Source organism: Dendropsophus ebraccatus, chromosome 1 (genome assembly GCF_027789765.1).
Source record: "Dendropsophus ebraccatus isolate aDenEbr1 chromosome 1, aDenEbr1.pat, whole genome shotgun sequence".
Taxonomy (NCBI): domain Eukaryota; kingdom Metazoa; phylum Chordata; class Amphibia; order Anura; family Hylidae; genus Dendropsophus; species Dendropsophus ebraccatus.
The window spans coordinates 210963512-210983616 of record NC_091454.1 but is presented as its reverse complement, the minus strand read 5'-3'; the positions used below and the strand labels follow the sequence as shown (position 1 = coordinate 210983616).

The following is a 20105-nucleotide window of genomic DNA, read 5'->3' as shown; positions in this document are numbered from 1 at the left end:
AGACTCTGACAGGAGGATCAGATAACAGCCCTGACACAGAGAGAAACATAAACAAAACCTCCTCCCCCCCTCCCCTCCCCTCACCTCCTAGCAGCAGGTTCTCCCCCCTCCCCTCACAGAGGTCACTAAGCAGAGCTGAGGGTGTTGTGTGTGAGGAGCAGCGCAGGGGAAGATGTGGATGGAGGGACAAGTGTATCCAGTGCCACCATCACTCCAATGTACTGCATGAGGCACAGTGGGTGAGTCACTGAGGGGAGGACTACAAGTCCCAGCACAACACAGCTGTAGTCCTTTCATAGTACATATAACATTCACTATCAGATGTCTGCAGCAGGTGCCCCCACCTCCATGGCTGACATTATCCTACAGTGTAATGAGAGCAGATGACTGTATCTAATCCCACTGTGTGTGATACCATCTGCTGGGGCTCTGTATCTAATCTTACATTGTGATACTGTATGCTGGTGCTCTATCTGATCCCTCTGTGTGTGATACATCTGCTGAGGTGCTGCTCAGTGAATGGAGGGACCCAGCCAGGGAGATGAGGGATAGGCCACGCCCACTTTCTCTCAGCCAGGAGAAAAATTCATTTATTCTTCTGAGCCAAACAACTGGGGATTTCTCAGCGAGCGCAAACACAGTTTAGGGCTCTTTTTAAAGGGTAACACATGGGCTTTTTATTTGAGGAATTTCATTTTTTGGCTACTGAAATTATAGTTACGCTTTAAATTATATTTCTTTTCAATATAGTAAAATAAAACAAAAGCTGTATAAATTGGGAAGCGTTGTAATCGCACCGACCCACATGATACAGATAGCATGTCAGTTTTATTCCTATGGAGCCACTGGAAAGAGCCGAGTGCTTTCTCCGATGGTTCCATAGGAATGAATAGAGGCTCGGGTCACATGCTGTACCAGCAGCTCTATTCAATACAAAGGAGCTGCAGTCTAATGTGGAAATCGCCGGAGGGTACTTAGGTTGGCTCTTATTTGTCCGCTATGGAATACCCCTTTGAAAAAAATCAAAAACAACATTTTATTTTTTGGTCTTGAAGGGGTTAAGCTTTATAGTAAATGTGTCCCCTTAAGATATGACAATATAGTCCTCACACCAAAAAAAAAACGGTTGTGCACCTCTGCTATAAGGGTATGTTCACACATATTTTACTTCATTTTAAAATCCACAGGCAAGCTCATAGCATACAATCAACAAGTCTTCATGCGTGAAATCCACACTTTAGGCAGTGTATGGGAGAGCACATTTCATGCATGGAAACTCACTGATTACATGCTATGAGATTACCTGTGGATTATACTACATGAAATCCACAGCAAGGAAGGTACATGTGAACACACCCTAACAGGAGTGTGCCCGGACTGACTACAACTGCAGCAGAATGCAGCACAAACAAATATATATTAGAACTGTATCTTCTCTAGTGACCTGTGTTAGTTTATACCCCTGCGTAGGTGTAAATATGTATGAGAATTAATTACACCACTTTCTGGGAAGTAACCTGTCAAGTGGGTAGTACATTGGAGCATCTCCGCACTTTATGGTAATAGAATATTATTGTAAAGAATGCAGAGCTGGTGAGTCACGATGAGCAGACCGTCATGTCCTGTTCTTTCTCCATCACAATAATAAATAATGGTAGATTGCTAGACTTTTTAAAGAGCTGTGGAGCTGTCCAGAAGAGCGGAGAAGGCAACAACCTTTCAGGAATGGACTGAAAGTTTTACATATCTAGATTTATTCCTCTCTCCCCATGCAAACACCCATACACTTTTCCAAGCTAAGCAAGAATGTCTATTGGGGGACTGAGAGAGGTGTATATTACAGCTGACATGCCTCTATAATCCCCTGTAATACCCTGGCAGCCAAAGGCTCAGTTATCTTAGGTTCTTGGCCAGGATAAAGGTCCTATTACACAGAGCTATAATCTGACATTGATCAGCTGAAGAAACGATAATTGACTGATCATTGTCTTTTAACACGTTGAAAAATCATCGGCTGCTGACCGTGCTTGGCTACGTGTAACAGCGATACGTGGCCAACGGCTGATGAAGTGAGTAAAAGAATAGGAAAATTTATACATACCGGTCAATGCTCCCTGGTGTTCTTTTAGCTTCTGCTCGTTCTCTGCAGCTGCCACTGGAACTTCTAAGCCAGTCTTTGAAGTGACAGGCTGCTCAGCCAATCACTGGTCACACTAATGTTCCTTCTCGGTCAATGATTGGCTGAGCTGCCTGTCACATCAGAGACAGGTGTAAAATCTTCAGCAGCTGCTTCAGTCAGCTGGGAAGAGGTAAGAGGACATCGGAGATCATGGACAGGTAAATATGTATGTTTATTATTCTCTATATACAGCAAGGGCTGCATGGACATTGTTAAATTATATATATATATCCCTTGCCGCATGATAGTTGAGCTGTGTAATAGGCTCTGTAAGTGAGCTAATTTGGCAAATCGGGTTGTGTGATGCTGCTTTTACACGTAACAATTATTGTGTGAATTTGCACGATAACGATCGAATTCGAACGATAATTGTACGTGTAAACGCTGTGAACGATCAAGCATAGAGCGAGAAATCATTCATTTTGATCTTTGAACATGTTCTCAAATCGTTGTTGATCGTTCGCAAAAAATTTGCAGATCGTACCGTGTAAACAGTCGTTCACCGATTTACCCTATGTGTGAGATAGGCTTAAGCGATTGCAAAACGATTTTTCCGTACGATACATCGTTCCATCTAAACGCTGATCGTTATAAAAAACACATCGTTCATTCAAAATCATTAATCGTACAATCGGGCGAATTATCGTTTCATGTAAATGCAGCATTATACACCCTTAAGGGTACGTTCACACACAATGGAGTTTCATTGCGTTACTACAATGAAGGACGGCTGGACGGCAATTAAATGATCAATTACTGCAATGAAATTATGCATTCACATTTTTCTTTCATCGCGTTACTTCATGTGTGAACACAGCCTCAGGAGTTAAAGGGCCAGTATTACAAGGTGACAACAGGGGCATGTATACTATAATATGCAAACATTTCCTGTGCCATATATATATATATATATATATATATATATATATGTAAGGCTATGTGCTGTAAGTACACTGCACTAATGCCATCTCTATACAACAGTAACAATATTCACCTGTGATATGTTGATGTCTTCTTCCCTGTACAGGTGGAGAGTCACACAGAGTGCAGTCGGGATACTCGCTGCAGGTTGTTATCGCTATGCAGGAAACATAAAGTCACATAAAAAATTTATATTTTTCAGACTTTTCATATTTTGTTTTCAAATGAGATCTACATTTCACACTGATAGAACAAAGAAATATAAACATCCAGGGGGATAAATCTGCCCTACTTTCCAGCACATAGGTTTTCATGTCAGCTGAATGAATGTTTAAACACATCTGTTTGGCACCCTACACAATTGAGTGCGGCTAATGATGGGGATGCTATAGAGATATAGGACGACAGGCTGCGGGTTACATCACACTATGACACAATGTCCTCCCTCTCTATCTTACTACACATCTTCCCGTCCAGGCTTTTCTTATCAGTGCCCTTACCAGTAATTGCATTATTCTCCACACAATACACTAGACAGGACACATCTTCAGATACTGCTCTCCATTACTCGGTTTCATGTAATAATATTGGCTGGGCTGTAGGTCTCTGACATTGTCCATGTGCTCTACTCAGATTTGTACCTTCAATTTTTGCAATTAAAGTAAATTTCCGCCATTAAATGGCTTTTTTTTTATTTTAATGTATGTTTTATTTCATTTTAACATATCTCTATGGTGCTCTAAGCGTTCTTTTTCATGATACTGGGCTCCAAACCCCCTGCACAGATATAGATTTATGAGACGACATGCTGATTTCCTGCAGCAACCACCAGGGGGGCTTATAAGGTTACTGCATATTGTCAATACATTGAAATCAATAATAACCTAGTTTTCTTTAAGCTCCTAAGCTTCCTGTAGTGGATACTGTAGGTAGCCGGTGTATACTTTTTAAAGGGGCAATTTTTTTCGCAGATATTTCTCTAATTAAAAGCCATCTGAATAGGCATATTTCATATAAATAGGCCCATAAATTTTACAAACAAATCTGCCATATGTAAATTCACCCTAAAAAGGAAGCATGCTAGATACCGGTAGCGACCATTAGAAGAAGCTAACTTCATACTGATATTACACTGAACTCAGTAGAAAGCAGTAAGCTCTAAAGCTCCCTCTAGTGGTGACAGTAAGTAGGCAGAATATTAAATCTATGTCGGGAATCTGGGGCTACATGTAAGAAAGAGGTAGCTCTGACTGCTAAAATGATATATGCTCACTGTGTGGTGTTACAGGTAGAGAATACAGCATGCTGTGTGGTGTTACAGATAGAGAATACAGCGTGCTGTGTGGTGTTACAGGTAGAGAATACAGCGTGCTGTGTGGTGTTACAGGTAGAGAATACAGTGCTCTGTTTGGTGTTACAGGTAGAGAATACAGTGTGCTGTGTGGTGTTACAGGTAGAGAATACAGTGTGCTGTGTGGTGTTACAGGTAGAGAATACAGCAAGCTGTGTGGTGTTACAGGTAGAGAATGCAGTGTGGTGTTACATGTAGAAACTGTGTGCTGTGTGGGTGAGAACAAAATGAAATGATAAAGTACTGAAAATAATTTAGTAACACAATGAAACTGCAATGTGTGAACACAGCCTAGATGTTCTGCATCAGATTTGGGTGGGGAATGGGCAAGGTGGAGGACTGTGATGAACAGCTGAGGGAAAGCATTGCATTCTGGAACCTGTAATACTGTGCACAACTGCTTAACCAGGAAGTACAGAAACACAATATAGAACAAAACCCCACAAACAAATGGATTTTTGGTATTTCAAAACTGGGATAGATAGGTAAGTAATGCTATTTGCTTCTGCAGAAGTTTTTTGTTTTTTTTACCTCTACCTGGAGTTCCCCTTTAACACCACCCCATACCCTGAAACCATGTATGCATTAAAGAACACAACAGAAGGGTACCAGCAATTTTGGAGGGGGCGTGGGGGCTGACAAACACACTGCATTTTGGCCTCCAGCGGGCATATTTTTGTACAAAAACATCTTCCAATAAAATGTATACAATTAATGATACATTGTTTTAAAAAAATAAATAAATAAATAAATAAAATCTAAGCCTAACCTGGTAACCTATACAGTTATGTCTATATAGAGGTATATGCTAACGCCCTTCACAAATATAGGTTGGGAAATACATCTACTGGAAAGCACAGAGTTTGTTAACCACTATAATTTCAGTGTATGATCATCCATTAAAGTAATTTCACAGTTATACACAGATCGTTTTAAGCTAAAAAGTTACGTACTGTAACAAATACACTGCATTGATTATCTTGGGTAATGATCAGAACGGCATTCAGATCTCTGCCGACTGTCATTGGAATCAGCAGATAGATGCTGGGAGTACACAATACTCTTCCTAGAATGCAAATTGCTACAAGTGCTGGAGAGATCTGAGATTACACTACTGCACAACTGTAAATTTATCTGTTGGTGAGTAAGTATAAGATCAATGTAGCTTGAAATTTAAAGGGGTAGCGCGGTGTAAAGCATTACTTCACTAAATAACACACATAACAAAGTTATACAACATTGTAATGTGTGTTATTTAAGTGAATGGCCCCTTCCCCATGTCCTCCCTTCAACCACGCTAGACCCGTAATTGTGATGCTGTTTACTTACGGAATCAGTGTCGACCCCGGCCACCATCTTGGGACGATCGGGTCATCTTCAGGAGGCTGGCCAGACCCCCCTTCAGCGCATCATCAGCTTCTCACCCGCGATTGGCAGAGCACTGTTATGCTTAGCCAATCGCGGCTGAGCAGCTGATGACGTGCCCAAGATGGCGGGCGGGGTCAGCAGTGATTCGGTAAGTATACAGCATCACACTTCCGGGTCTAGCGTGGGGGGGGGGGGGGGACATGGCGAAGGGAACCATTCACTTAAATAACACACATTACAATGTTGTATAACTTTGTAATGTGTGTTATTCAGTGAAATAATGCTTTACACCGCACTACCCCTTTAAGGTACTCCATTTGGTACAACTAAATGCTCCTGTCCTTTCTATGGGGAGTGGTAAGGTGCAGTGAGAAACTCTTGCTGCAGCTTATCTCTGAACAAAGGGGTTGACCTTTTTCCAGATGATGTCAGAGGTTGTGTGAAATTCGGTTGCCGAAAGTCTAAAGTGTATGGGGACCTTGATTACACACTGTAGTTCATGTAGTATTGTTTTTTCAATCAATGACTTGAAAAAAAAAGTGACATGTAAACTGCATCCAAATTTACAATATAGCAAAATAATTTGTGCCCATGTAAAAGAAAATATGTAAAAATGTAGCTGTATGACCAATGCACTTAATGCAAATCCATATGGATTCCTGTCTTATTATCATGGACGCCTCATATCCATCCATTTTTTTTTCAATCACTTTATTAGCTAGCTGTCAGAATGGAATTAGTGGATAAATGATTGCTCCTTGGGAGGACTGACTTATGGGAATTGTCATTAGGATTGCAGGCCCCTTAGTCAATGCTTCTCGGCCAATTACATATGCAAAGCATAACGGCAGTGTTGGTGGACCATTACGCCACTACAGTGAATCAAGATTCGAAATTCCATTGTTAACCTCTTAAAGCATTACTGTCAATTAAGGAAACTTTGGACATGTTATCAGTGGAGGCCTCAGTGCTGCACCTCCTTCCAATCATTAGATATAGCTAGGTGTTGTGATTGCTGGGCTCCATTATAAGTCTATGGAGCTTATCTCCTGCAATCAGTTGGACTGAGCAGTGAACCAGAAAGTGAAGAGCGCTGCCAAACACTTCACCTGGCTATATCTAATCAACAACACTGGGACCCCAACTGATCTGTCTGATATGTCAAAAGTTTAATTGACAGTAAAACTTTCATGACACACTATTTTTGTTTTCTTTTCTTCCTCCTCACTTTAATTTTTAATTATTATTCTTCATTTTGTTAGAAAGTTTTAAGTGTCACTGTCTGGGTCTGAGCTCCATTATAAGTCTGACACTTTTTTCTAACTAGACATGCTTCTCCTGATCAGTACGAGTCTGAACACTCAGACCCAGACCGCTTAAAACTTTTGACATGTCTCTATGAACAAAAGTTTTTTGCAATGACAGTAACACTTTAACTCTTTCAAGACCGAGCCCATTGGTGACAGGATGTCCGGGTCAAATTAATGCAATGTTCCTCCCCGCCTTCTAAGAGCCACAGCGCTTTTATTTTTCCACCTACAGGTCTGGTTGAGGTGATTTCTAGTTTTTGTTAACCTTTAAGGGACACAGCCAGTTTTCATTTTTGCACTTTAGTTATTTCCTCCTTGTGTGTATATAAGGCTATGTAACTTGTATAATCTTTATTTTATTTGATGGCTTTTAACCCCTTAGGGACCAGGCTCATTTTTCAAAATCTGACCTGTCTCACTTTATGCGCTTATAGCTCGGTGATAATTTAACGTATGCTAGCGATTCTGAGATTATTTTTTCGTAACATATGGTACTTTATGTTAGTGGCAAAATTTGGTCACTGTCTTGTGTGTTTTTTGTGAAAAACATCAAAATATAATGAAAAATTTGAAAATTTTGCACTTTACGAACTTTGAAATTCTTTGCTTCTAAAAAAAAAAGGCACATGACAAAAATTAGTTAGTAAGTTACATTATCAATATGTCCTCTTTATTCTGGCTTCATTTCGTAAACATATTTCACTTTTTTAGGGTGTTATGGGGCTTAGAAATGTATCAGCAAATTATCACATTTTCATGAAATTTTAAAAACTGATTTTTTTAGGGACCATTTCTTTTTTTAAGTTGATTTAGGAGGCTTGTATACTGGAAACCCCCATAAGTGACCCCATTTTGGAAACTAGACACCTTAAAGAATTAATCTAGGGGTATAATGAGCAATTTAACCCTACAGGGGCTGGAGGAAAGTATTCACAATTAGGCCGGAAAAAAATGGAAAATAGAAATTTTCCAATAATATATTTGTTAAGATTAAAGTATCTCATTTTCATAATAAACATGAGAGAAAATGCACCCCAAATTTTGTAACGCAGGTTCTCCTGAGTACAATGGTACCCCATATGTGGACGTAAACCACTGTATGGGCACACAGCCGGGCTCAGAAGGGAAGGAGCGCCAATTAGCATTTCCAGTTCAGATGTTGCTGAAGGAGTTTCTGAGCGCCAGGTGCGTTTGCAGCGCCCCTGTAGTGTCAGCAGAATAGAACCCCCTCAAAAGTCACCCCATTTTGGAAAGTACACCCCTCAAAGAATACATCTTGGGGTGTGGTGACCATTTTGACCCCACAGGTATTAGAGGAAAGTATTCAAAAGAAGACAGTAAAAATGAAAAAATAGAATTTTTCCAATAATATGTTTGTTTAGTTAGAAATTTCTCAATTTCACGAGGAACAGGGGAGAAAACTTACCCCAATATATGTAACGCAGGTACTCCTGAGTAGAACGGTACCCCATATGTGGGCATAAACCACTGTGTGGGCACACAGCGGGCCTCAGAAGGAAGGGAGCGCCAAGCATTTTCTGTGCAGATTTTTCTGAAGAAGTTTCTGAGCGCCAGGTGCATTTGCAGAGCCCCTGTAATGTCTACAGAATAGAACCCTCCCCCCCAAAAGTCACTCCATTTTGGAAAGTACACCCCTCAAGGAATTCATCTTGGGGTGTGGTGAGCATTTTGACCCCACAGGTATTGGAGGAAAGTATTCAAAACTAGACCGTAAAAATGAAAAAAATAGAATTTTTCCAATAACATGTTTGTTTAGTTTGAAATTTCTCAATTTCACTAGGATTAGGGGAGAAAAAGCACCCCAAAATTTGTAACGGAGGTTCTCCTGAGTACAATGGTACCCCATATGTGGGCATAAACTACTGTATGGGCACACAGCAGGGCTCAGAAGAGAAGGAGTGTCATTTTAGTTACAGGCAATATGTGGGTGTTTACTGGTTATCTGGGGTGGTAATAGACAATCTCGGGGTGTTTACTGGCTATCTGAGGTGGCAACAGGCAATCTGGTGGGGTTATGGGCAATCTGGGGTGGTTACTAGCAGTCTGTGCCAATCTGGGGTGGTTACGGTCAATCTGGGGTGGTCACAGACAATCTGGGGTGTTTACTGGCTGTATGGGGTGGTTATGGGCAATCTTGGGGTGTTTACTGGCTATCTAGGGGTGGTTACTGGCTATCTGGGGTGGTGATGGGCAATCTGGGGGTGTTCACTGGCTATCTGGGGTGGTGACGGGCAATCTGGTGGTGTTCACTGACTATCTGGGGTTGCAACGGGCAATCTGGGGTGGTGACGGGAAATCTGGGGTGGTTGCGAGCAATCTGGGGTGGTTGCGAGCAATCTGGGGTGGTTGCGAGCAATCTGGGGTGGTTGCAGGCAATTTGGGGTAGTTACAGGCAGTCTGTGGCAATCTGGGGTGGTTACGGGCTGTCTGGAATGGTTACGGGCTATCAGGGGGGGATACGGGCAATCTGGGGAGGTGACGGGCAATCTGGGGAGGTGACGGGCAATCTGGGGAGGTGACGGGCAATCTGGGGAGGTGACGGGCAATCTGGGGAGGTGACGGGCAATCTGGGGAGGTGACGGGCAATCTGGGGAGGTGACGGGCAATCTGGGGAGGTGACGGGCAATCTGGGGAGGTGACGGGCAATCTGGGGAGGTGACGGGCAATCTGGGGAGGTGACGGGCAATCTGGGGAGGTGACGGGCAATCTGGGGTGGTGACGGGCAATCTGGGGTGGTGACGGGCAATCTGGGGTGGTGACGGGCAATCTGGGGTGGTGACGGGCAATCTGGGGTGGTGACGGGCAATCTGGGGTGGTGACGGGCAATCTGGGGTGGTGACGGGCAGTCTGGGGTGGTGACGGGCTGTCTGGGGTGGTGACGGGCTGTCTGGGGTGGTGACGGGCTGTCTGGGGTGGTGACGGGCTGTCTGGGATGGTTATGGGCTGTCTGGGATGGTTATGGGCTGTCTGGGATGGTTATGGGCTGTCTGGGGTGGATAAGGACAATCTGGGGAGATTGCAGGCAATCTAGGGTGGTTATAGGCAATCTGGGGTGGTTACAGGCAATCTGGGGTGGTTACAGGCAATCTGGGGTGGTTACAGGCAATCTGGGGTGGTTACAGGCAATCTGGGTTGGTTACAGGTAATCTGGGGTGGTTACAAGTAATCCAGGGTGGTTACAGGTAATCAAGGGCACTTGACTTTGACAGGCGTAAAAAAGTGCCGGCACCATTTGGAACAAGCGATCAGTGGTATATAGTATATACCGCTGATCACCTGTACTGGGACCACACCGGGTGGTCACCGATCATTGCCCCATGCTCTCCGCCACCTCCGGTGGGGGAGAGAATGAAGCTTTGATCATTTTTAGGAATCCATCACTGTGAACAGAGTCTGGGAGGGGAGGGGAGGGTCAGTGGCCAGGTCACTAGGGTTAATTCTGGGGACAGGGAGGGACATGTTCTCATCTCCTCTCACTGTGGATTCACGGTGAGAAGAGATAAAAGCGTTCAGCTGCACTGGCAATGTCTGTTACCGGTGGCCGTCGTTATACTGATAATAACGGCGATCGCCGGTGAGGGGACTTGCCGGGACTGACCCCACACTCTGCCCCAACCCCTCAGCGACCTCCGATAGCTGAGAGGAAGAGGCTGCGGGCATTACCGGCGCCGCTGCACTATTCTGCACCATCGCCATAAAGAGCTGATGGCAGCAGAATAGAGCCCATTAGTGATCGCCGTAAAAATCCGTATCGGCGGTCACTAATAACATAATACATGTATTCTCTGGGTCACTACGGTTACGGCGATACCACATTTGTGTAGGTTTTTTTTAAACTATTACCGCTTTGGCGCAATAGAAACCATCTTCCTAGCAAAAACCCACAAAAACTGTTGCCGCATTGCAAGATCCATAGCGTTCTCATCTTTTGCGTGACAGAGCTGGTTTTGGGCTTATTTTTTGCGGGAAGATCTGTAGTTTCTATTGATACCAAGTTTTATATGTATATGACTTTTTGATCTCTTTTATGACGTATTTTCTAAAGTGGATTGATAAAATACAGCTATTCTAGTACAGTTTTTTTTATTTTTTTTACAGCATGTGTCGTGCGATATAATTATTGATATAGTTTTATAGATTGGGTCGTTACGGACGTAACGATACCAAATATGTATAGGATTAGTGTTTTTGATCACTTTTATGTAATGTTTTATAGTGTATGGGGAATGTAATGCATCTTTATTATTGGGGGGGCTGGGGGGCTGTGTTGTGTTTGGTGCACACTTTTTTTTTTACTTTTACACTAGTGTACACTACTGTACACTAGTGTAAAATACTTATATCATTGATACAATACATTGCAGTACCTGATGTACTGCAGTTTATTGTATCATGCCTCATGCTGACAGGCAATAGCCACAGCCACCCCTGTCAGCATCAGGCATCTCCATGGTGACCCCGGGGACCTTCATTAGGACCCCGGGATCACCATGGAGACATCGGGACCCCGGACGGCGCCGCCGGACAGTTATCCTCCGCTCCGGGCAGTTACAGGAGGGTGTCAGCGGTCACACTGACCGCTGATCACCCGTCCATTATAAAATGGGAAAAGGGGGTGATTCTGACTTTTATTAGGGGAGGGGATTTTGTATTAATAAAATATTTTTATTTTTTTACTTTACACACATACTAGAAGTCCCTCTGGGGCTAGGGTTATTCACCCTGGGGGACTTCTAGTATGACTGCTCTCTCTCATTGAGATCTATGAAATATAGTAATACTGCATAGATTAATGAGATCTGTGCTCAATTGCTTACGGCACAGACCCCAACCTGGAGCTTGTCGTGTCACTGAGTACCTTAATCTATAGCAATCGCTGCGTTTAAGGGGTTAATGACAGGCAGCTGCGGGATCACAGCTGCCTGTCATTATGCTGGGATCCCCGGACACCAATGTGTGCTGGACCGCTCTCACTGCAGCGGTAACACTGCACACATCTACAGCCCCTCACAGTCAGGAACGTATATATACATTCCTACTGTGCTGGGTATGTGCAGCAGGAACATATATCTACGTATTGCAGATGTGAAGGGGTTAAAGGAGAAGTCCGGCGAAATTTATTAAATTATACAAATATTTAATGTCAGTTCGGCACATCTAACCACAGTATAATGTAGATCCTTCACTGTCAAAAGAGAATATAAAGGGGGAAGGACAGTCGATAAAATATGACTTATGGTTTCCAAATATAAAATATTATTTCCACAAGGTGTATAGTACAATGGTGAAATTATTTACATAAATACAATAATAATTATTGTATTTATGTTAATAATTTTACCATTGTACTATACACCTTGTGGAAATAATATTTTATATTTGGAAACAATAAAAGTTATATTTTATCCACTGTCCTTCCCCCTTTATATTCTTTATTAAATTATACTTAGGCCCCGTTCCCACTGAGCAAAACTAGCGGAATTCCGTGGCGGACAATATGCCGTTAGCCTCCCGCTCATAATGGGAGTCTATGGGAGGTGCGCGTTCCTGCTCTATCCGTGCTGAAGAATGAACATGTTTCCAGGGAATTCAAGATACATTTCCAGGGAATGTATCTTGAATTCCCTGGAAGATCCCGGCCGCAGATTCCCGGGAGTGCAACTATGCACCCGGGATCACAGGCATCGCACTGGAGTGAGCGGCTTTCGGACCCAAAGTCCGAAAGTTACGCTCATCTCTAGTTATCAACTATGTGTTATGAAATTATTTAAAAAAATGTTGGGGGGGGGGGGGGAACAATGATTAAAGCACATTACAAAGTTATATAACTGTAATGCGCTTCAATCGCCATTAAAAAAAAAAAAAAAAAAAGTTTCATTAGTACACTGTTTGATAGAGCAATATATACAGAGAACAGAGCCAAAAGAAAACAGTGGGCATGCATGTGTAGTGGGCATGCTGGGTTACTGTAGCTCAGCTCTCATAACTGGGAATGAGTGTTGGACCACCTTGATAAAATACTGATGGCCTATGCTGAGGTTAGTCCATCAATTAGAAAAAAAAGCCTGAAGACTATTTAAAACCAGCATTTTTGTCACTTTTGAGCAGTTACCTTGGGGATCAGGTCTACTTTCTCCAAATCCATTCTCCAGTAGACCATTGCTTCTTAGGTAATGCTTTAGTCCTTCACAACCAATAAAAAGAAGTCTCTTCTCCTTGTTCTTCCCCTTTTTAATATGTTTTATAGGGGTTATCCAAGATTAGGAAAAAAAAGAAACTTTCTTGCAGAAAAAGTGCCACCCCTGTCCTCAGGTTGTGCTTGGCATTACCACTGAACTTCATTTACTTCAATGAGCTGCAAAAGTGCAACTAAACTGAGGGTAAGAGATCTGCTGTTTCTTTAAGAAAGCGGCCATATTTTTCTCAGTCTTTCAATTGACATGCTTTTAACACAGCTGTATGTGTGTAGACTTCAGAGGCTCCATTGAACTCAAAGGAGGGATTCTGTGTGCCAAGTGCAAAAATAAGTAGCATGCGCCTTATATTTTTTTCCCTACAACAGACTGAAATCTTCATGGGAACGAGGTTTTCAGAAACTCCATTCAGTTGCAACAGGAACCAGCACAAAACATTTCTCTACAAATCTGCATTTCAAACTAATAAATTACAGGCACAATATTCATTCAGGAGGACGCTGCACTGAATGACTATGAATTAAGTATGAAATGGTCTGCTGAAGCTTTTATGTTTCCATTTTAGATTAATGGCGAGCATGGTGTCTGCCATTAAAGAGGAGCATAATTACTGGGACAATTGGCTGGCAGCGGACGACTCTGGTATTGATCTGATGTGTTTCTCGTTGTAGTGCTGCATAAAAGAGGTGTGAATGAGTGTGGACGCCGTTTAGTGCATGCTGAACAGATTTGGGGTCAGTCTTTGAAGACAGTAGAATAAAGCCAACATGAACACTATGAAAACTCTCTAGGAAGCAAAAGAAGCTATTTAAGTGTTGAAAAAAAGTACTGTAACAAGGTATTACAAATCAATTATATAGACCAGGCCAGAAGAGAAAGAGACAGCATGTGACAGCGGCACATCAAATATCCAGGTCAGGAGGAGTCAAGACTGCAGCAGATGGAGGAGATGACAAAGTTTCTTATATTCACCTCTACTATTAATTTATGCAAAAGTTTTTTGAAAGGTAAGTAACTGTTTAGGGTAGCTTTACACGTACCGTACCACTGCGTATTTATCGCTGCGTTTTTGGTGCGATTTTTACATGCGAGTTTCATGTGAAAATCAAAACTTGCATGTAAGAATCGCACCAAACATGCATCGATAAATACGCAGCGTTAAATACGCAGCGATACGGTACGTGTGAAGGCCCCCTTAAGGTTAAAGAGGAACTGTGGTTAACTGAAAAAAAAAAATCCCGTCCCATCCCGTGGCAGCTCATTGGTGAGCACTGTAGCCTTGCTGCACTGGGGGCCTGGGTTCAAAGGTCACCAAGGGCAACATCTCCAAAGTGCTTGTATGTTCTCTCCGTGCTTGCGTGGGTTTCCTCGCGGTACTCCGGTTTCCACCCAAAACATACAGATAGGTGAATTTAGATTGTTACAGGAACCCAAAATTGACAAACTATGCTTTATTATTATGCTTCCAAGATGTCACTATTTGACTGACTCCCTTAATAGTCAGGAGGGCGCGAACGGACCAAGAGGAAGTTGTTGGAATCGCTTGAACCTTTATATGTATGAATGCAGTGATGATATATGTAATGATTACAATATCAGAGAGAAAATATAGTTTATTGCAGAAAACTGTACAATTGCTAGAGGCTCTAGGAACCTGTTGGACGCTTCTAACCTACAAGACGAGATACGGCTGGGCATAGAGAATACAGGTTCTAAATGGCATTACGTAGCACATTTTTTCAGATATTGCAGCTGGGCCTGTAGATCCTGCACACTCATAGTTTGTCAAAACTGGTGAGCCAGGTGGTTCCATAAATGTTCAATTGGCAATAAACCTGGTGATGGGCCAGGCCAGGGAGGTGTTGCAATCTAGTGGAGACATTTCAGGAAAGCCATTGTTTGTAGGATGAGCATTATCCTGCTAAAATGCCAGTAGGCAACACATCTTGCTGCAGGTCACTTACTCCTCCCTGCTCCTGTTTGTATTTCACCCGCCTCTGCAAAGGGGGGGGGGGGGGGGGGGGCAGTAAACAGCGATCTATACAGATCGCTGCTTGTTGTTTCTGGCCCCAAAAGAGTAACGTGGGGATACATACCTCCCAGTTTGGGACATCCTTCCTATATACCATGGGTCTCCAAACTGCGGCCCTCCAGCTGTTGCGAAACCACAACTCCCATCATGCCTGGACCGTTAAAGCTTTGGATTTGGCTGTCCAGGCATGATGGGAAATTTAGTTTTGCAACAGCTGAAGGGACGCAGTTTGGAGACCCATGCTATATACCATACCTCCCAACTTTTACTGGGAGCAAAGAGGGACAAAAGGGCCCTGCCCCATAACAACGCTCATGGTATACAACTCCCAATAGCCATACCCAAACACTTCTCCCACTGCTGATCACACAATCATATGCTGCAGATTTTTTTTTGCAGAAGAATGTGGCTCAAGGCAAAAGTGGATTCATTTCATCCCATACATACCATAACACACTGTTACTGACCAAATCCAGTAAACAAAAACCAATAATAATCAGTATATAAGAAACATATTTTATCACAATATGACCACATAGTGACCAATACCACTATACCATTACTAAAATCCATTAAACCAATACCAGTAATACCAGTATATAAAAACACATTAACCCTTACCATTACTACCACATAGTGACGAATACCACCACATGGTCACCAATACTACATAATATTACTAAGTAACATTCACTATACAAAGACCAGTCCCCCCCAAGACTTTGACCCATATAGAGGTAGATACCAATGGTACACAGGTTCTGCACACCATATGCTGTCACACTATAGTGACTCCAGTGTAATAAAGGTGCCACCAGTGTCTGAATGGTGGCAGTGTCTAGAAATTTTATAATAGTACTAATAAATTTTTAACAACTTAGATTTGTACAGTGTGCAGACAGTGAAAGGTGGTGGGAAGGTGAGAAACATGTTCAATATTTAAAGGAAATGTGATTATGATATGGTGACTACTGCTATGTTCCATACCGTTTGGCCTTTTTAATCTTTTACAGCAGAATCACGTTGTAAATTCCTCATCCAGATAAATCTGACCCTTGTGAACTATATCTGGCAGACATACACGCAGTTTGTCAGCTAGTTTACGAGTGCACCTTGAATTTCAGCGGCTCGACACAATATCAAGGTCGTAAAATGCTCGACTACCAATAACTTAATTTGCATTAATTGGCGCTATTTAGCATTCAGTTGCGCAATGTGCAGTAAATTAGTGCACTAGTGGAATTGCAGCAAAAAACCCACTATTTTATAGAGATTGCGCAATTCGCAGCAAAATAGTGCAAATTAGACACTATGTGGCATAGGTATAATTTTTTTGGCGAAAAAGGTGTTTTGCGCATGGCAGCGCATCGAAGGTTTTGCAGCATTTTTGTGCTATTTTTGAGCTGCGTTTTTTTTTTAATATTTGGCTCAGAGGGGGGATGGTTGAGGTGTGGTTCATACTAGCTACTTTTTAAGCCAGATTATGTGCAATGTTTTATTTTGCACAACAATATTGAGCAGCAGTACTCCAGTCAGTCCCTGTTAGTCTCTTTTTTTTTTTTTTTTTTGCAAAAAAAGTGCACAAAATTGTGCAATATCTATTAAGGCCCATGCTCCTATTGATAAGTTTTGTGTACGGGCTACAGTTTTCTGCGCAGCATGTGAAAAGTGCGCTAGCAGAAAAAAACTGCACTAATGATAGCTATCCCCCATTTGTGAACATAGCCTTATAATATAATTAGCCTAAGTTATGCTACGTTTACACGGAGCGACAATTCGTCCAATCGATTGTTTAACGATTTTGAAGCAACGATTTGGTTTTTATAACGATCAGCGTTTAGACGAATAAATCGTTAGAAAAATAGTTTGAAAATTCATAAGAAAAATCATTATTGCGATCGTTTTAAAGATCGCTTAAGCCCATCTTTTACATAGGGTAAATCGGTACAAGACTGTTTACACGAAGCAATCTGCGAATTTTCAGCGAACGACGATTTGAGAACATGTTGAAAGATGAAAATGAACGAGTTCTTGCTTGTCACTTGATTGTTTGCTGTATTTACACGGTACGATTATCGCTCAAATGCGATCGTTATTGCAAAAATTGGAATGATAATCGTTCCGTGTAAACGCAGCAATAACTGCCCTCAGTTGATATACGACCTGTATGATGAACAGGTGTCTTTCCTTTGTGTGAAATGTTTAAGATGTTTAAGTAAAAAAGTTATTTGGGGGGGGAAGGGGTGGATTTGTCCATTCGGGTTTTTTCCAAAAACCCGTTAAGTGGGCGTGTCATGGGTGTGTCCTTTGAAACCTGCCACAACCGACAGTTTTATTATGCAAAACATCATTTTTTGACGGGTTTTCTATCCTTAAAATCATCCACTTCTAGTGTGGCAGGATGGTCGAGTTTTAGTTTTGTCCTGGCGTGCGCCACATTAATGAATTTGACGGGAAAACACTAGACACAAACGGCAGCATAGCGGCTTCAAATTGATGCTTTCTTCGTAAATGAGACCCAATATGTTTGACCCTAGACATGGTGCAGAGCTATGAGACATTGCTGGTCTGCTGACATAACAGAGAAGTTTTTAGATGTCTGTAACCAGTTCAGTTTGCCCACGAGCCCTGGACAATCTAGCTATGTAATATTGGCCTCCATGAGGGAAAGTGAGTTGCACAGGAGAAGTCCTGCAGACAGAAGTGATAAGACCCTATTATGCTGCGTTTACACAAAGCGATAATTCGCCCAATCGATCGTTTAACAATTTTGAAGCAGCGATTTGGTTTTTAAAACGATCAGCGTTTAGACGAATAAATCGCTAGAAAATTTGTAAGAAAAATCGTTATTGCGATAGTTTTTTAAGATCGCTTATGCCCATCTTTCACATAGGGTGAATCTTTGAAAGACTGTTTACTCGAAGCGAACTGCGAATTTTTAGTGAACGATGAGCAACGATTTGAGAACATGTTGAAAGATCAAAATGAACGATTTCTCGCTCATGGCTTAATCGTCTGCTGCGTTTACACGGAATGATTATTGTGGGTGCCTTCACACGTACCGTATCGCTGTGTATTTATCGCTGAGAGTTTCTTGCACATAAATCCACAGTGATACTGATTGCTATAAAGTCAATGTATGTGTATTCTCACTGCATGTTTGTGTGTGAGTTTTGATTTTCATATGATTTTAACAGGCGAGTTCAACACCACAAAAAACACAGCTACTTTTATGGGAGTTAGATGCAAGTTTTGTGCGAGAAATAAGCAGCGATACGTGTGAAGGCACCCTAAATGTGAACGTTATTGCAAAAATCGAACAATAATTGTTCCGTGTAAACGCAGCATATCACATAGCGATTATCGTTTAAAGAATCACTATAACAATCGATTGCTAGTGAAAACTAGCGATTTTGTAGCGAACGATTACATTCACCGATTACTGTTATAAACTATTGTTTTCATGTCATTATATGGTCGCTAGTTGTTCCTCAGGACAAACCGCACAACATGTTTTATTGGTGATTAACTCATTACACAAACAGATATGCAATTGATCAGCGAACTACCAACGATAATTTTTCAACATGTTGAAAGACAAAAATTAACGATCGTTGGGTGTTATTACACGGAGAGATAATCCCTCAATTATAGCAAATTTTTAAATGATAATGGCTCCGTGTAATAGGGCCTTTGGTGTAAAAGATAAGGTCAGTCAAAATATTATCTTAGCTGCTGTGTCATGGCCACGTGTCCAGTCTGTTTCATGGAATGATAGCAAATTACTTATTACGAGTCTATATTTGTACTAAGACTGGGGCTACAGACAGAGAGGAACCCAGTTCTATTGTGTTTTTTTTTTTTTTTTTTTTTTACTTGGTGCTAGGACCTGCGTGTCCTAATTGTAATTATTATTTTTCTGGAAGATGTTCTTTATTTTTTCTTGATCACAATAAAAAATTTGTTTGGACAAAACAAAACAAGTGAAGTGATGGTTATGTAATGTTTGAACTGAAAAAAAAAAAAGAAAAAATGCCATATGGTACCGATCAATCTAATACCAAAAGTGTGAATCTAATGCGGTGGAAATAGAAATACTATGTAAAAATCAACTAAAGGGATAACGCAATGTTTGAGTGTGCGCATAGAAGAGATAGAGTCACTGTTTGTAACTAGACCTCAGAAATGCAAATGCTATTCTGTACTAATCTGTATGTATTGTGCAAACAATCAGCCAGGGGCCGGCCACTTAGCTGCTTTATTATAACATGTTCATGTACTAATGATAATAATAGGTCGCTTAATCAATGTTCTTTTATATACTTCTGGCTCATTTTGCATAATGAGGACACTCTGTCCCCTTGATGTCCAGTACCCAACAGATGGCGCTGTTGTCCATAACATGGCACCCAATGATGTGCAACATTACTTCTCAACTGCAGTTGTAGTGAAACAGGGGTGTCAGAGGTCTCTGGCTGTAATCCTAGCATCATGGCTCACATCACTGAGTGGTGATAACAGAAATACAGCCCTTAAAGGGGAACTCACAGCAGGTTAGAAGACTCTAACCTGCTGTTTTTTTCCTCGGCACACGGAAAGCTGAAAAAGAAGGTCATTTCTTAACTTTATCCTCAGAGATGTTCTTGCGAAATCTTTGTTTTAATCAATATGTTAATAAAGCAGTTTGGTGCACCGGGCGCCGAGGATGAAAGTATGTCTCTTACCTTCA

The 20105-nt window shown here is 41.8% G+C and overlaps 1 protein-coding gene across 1 annotated transcript in view; it reads right to left on the bottom strand.

Moving 5' to 3' along the window:
• Positions 1-20105, bottom strand: part of PDE4A (phosphodiesterase 4A) — a 570117-nt gene that overhangs the window by 546804 nt on the left and 3208 nt on the right. The window contains exons 2-3 of the mRNA XM_069946405.1: positions 3174-3257; positions 2102-2299 (exon numbers count right to left, since the gene is read on the bottom strand). The gene's annotated coding sequence lies outside the window, so the exon portion shown is untranslated. The remainder of the gene's footprint in view (positions 1-2101; positions 2300-3173; positions 3258-20105) is intronic.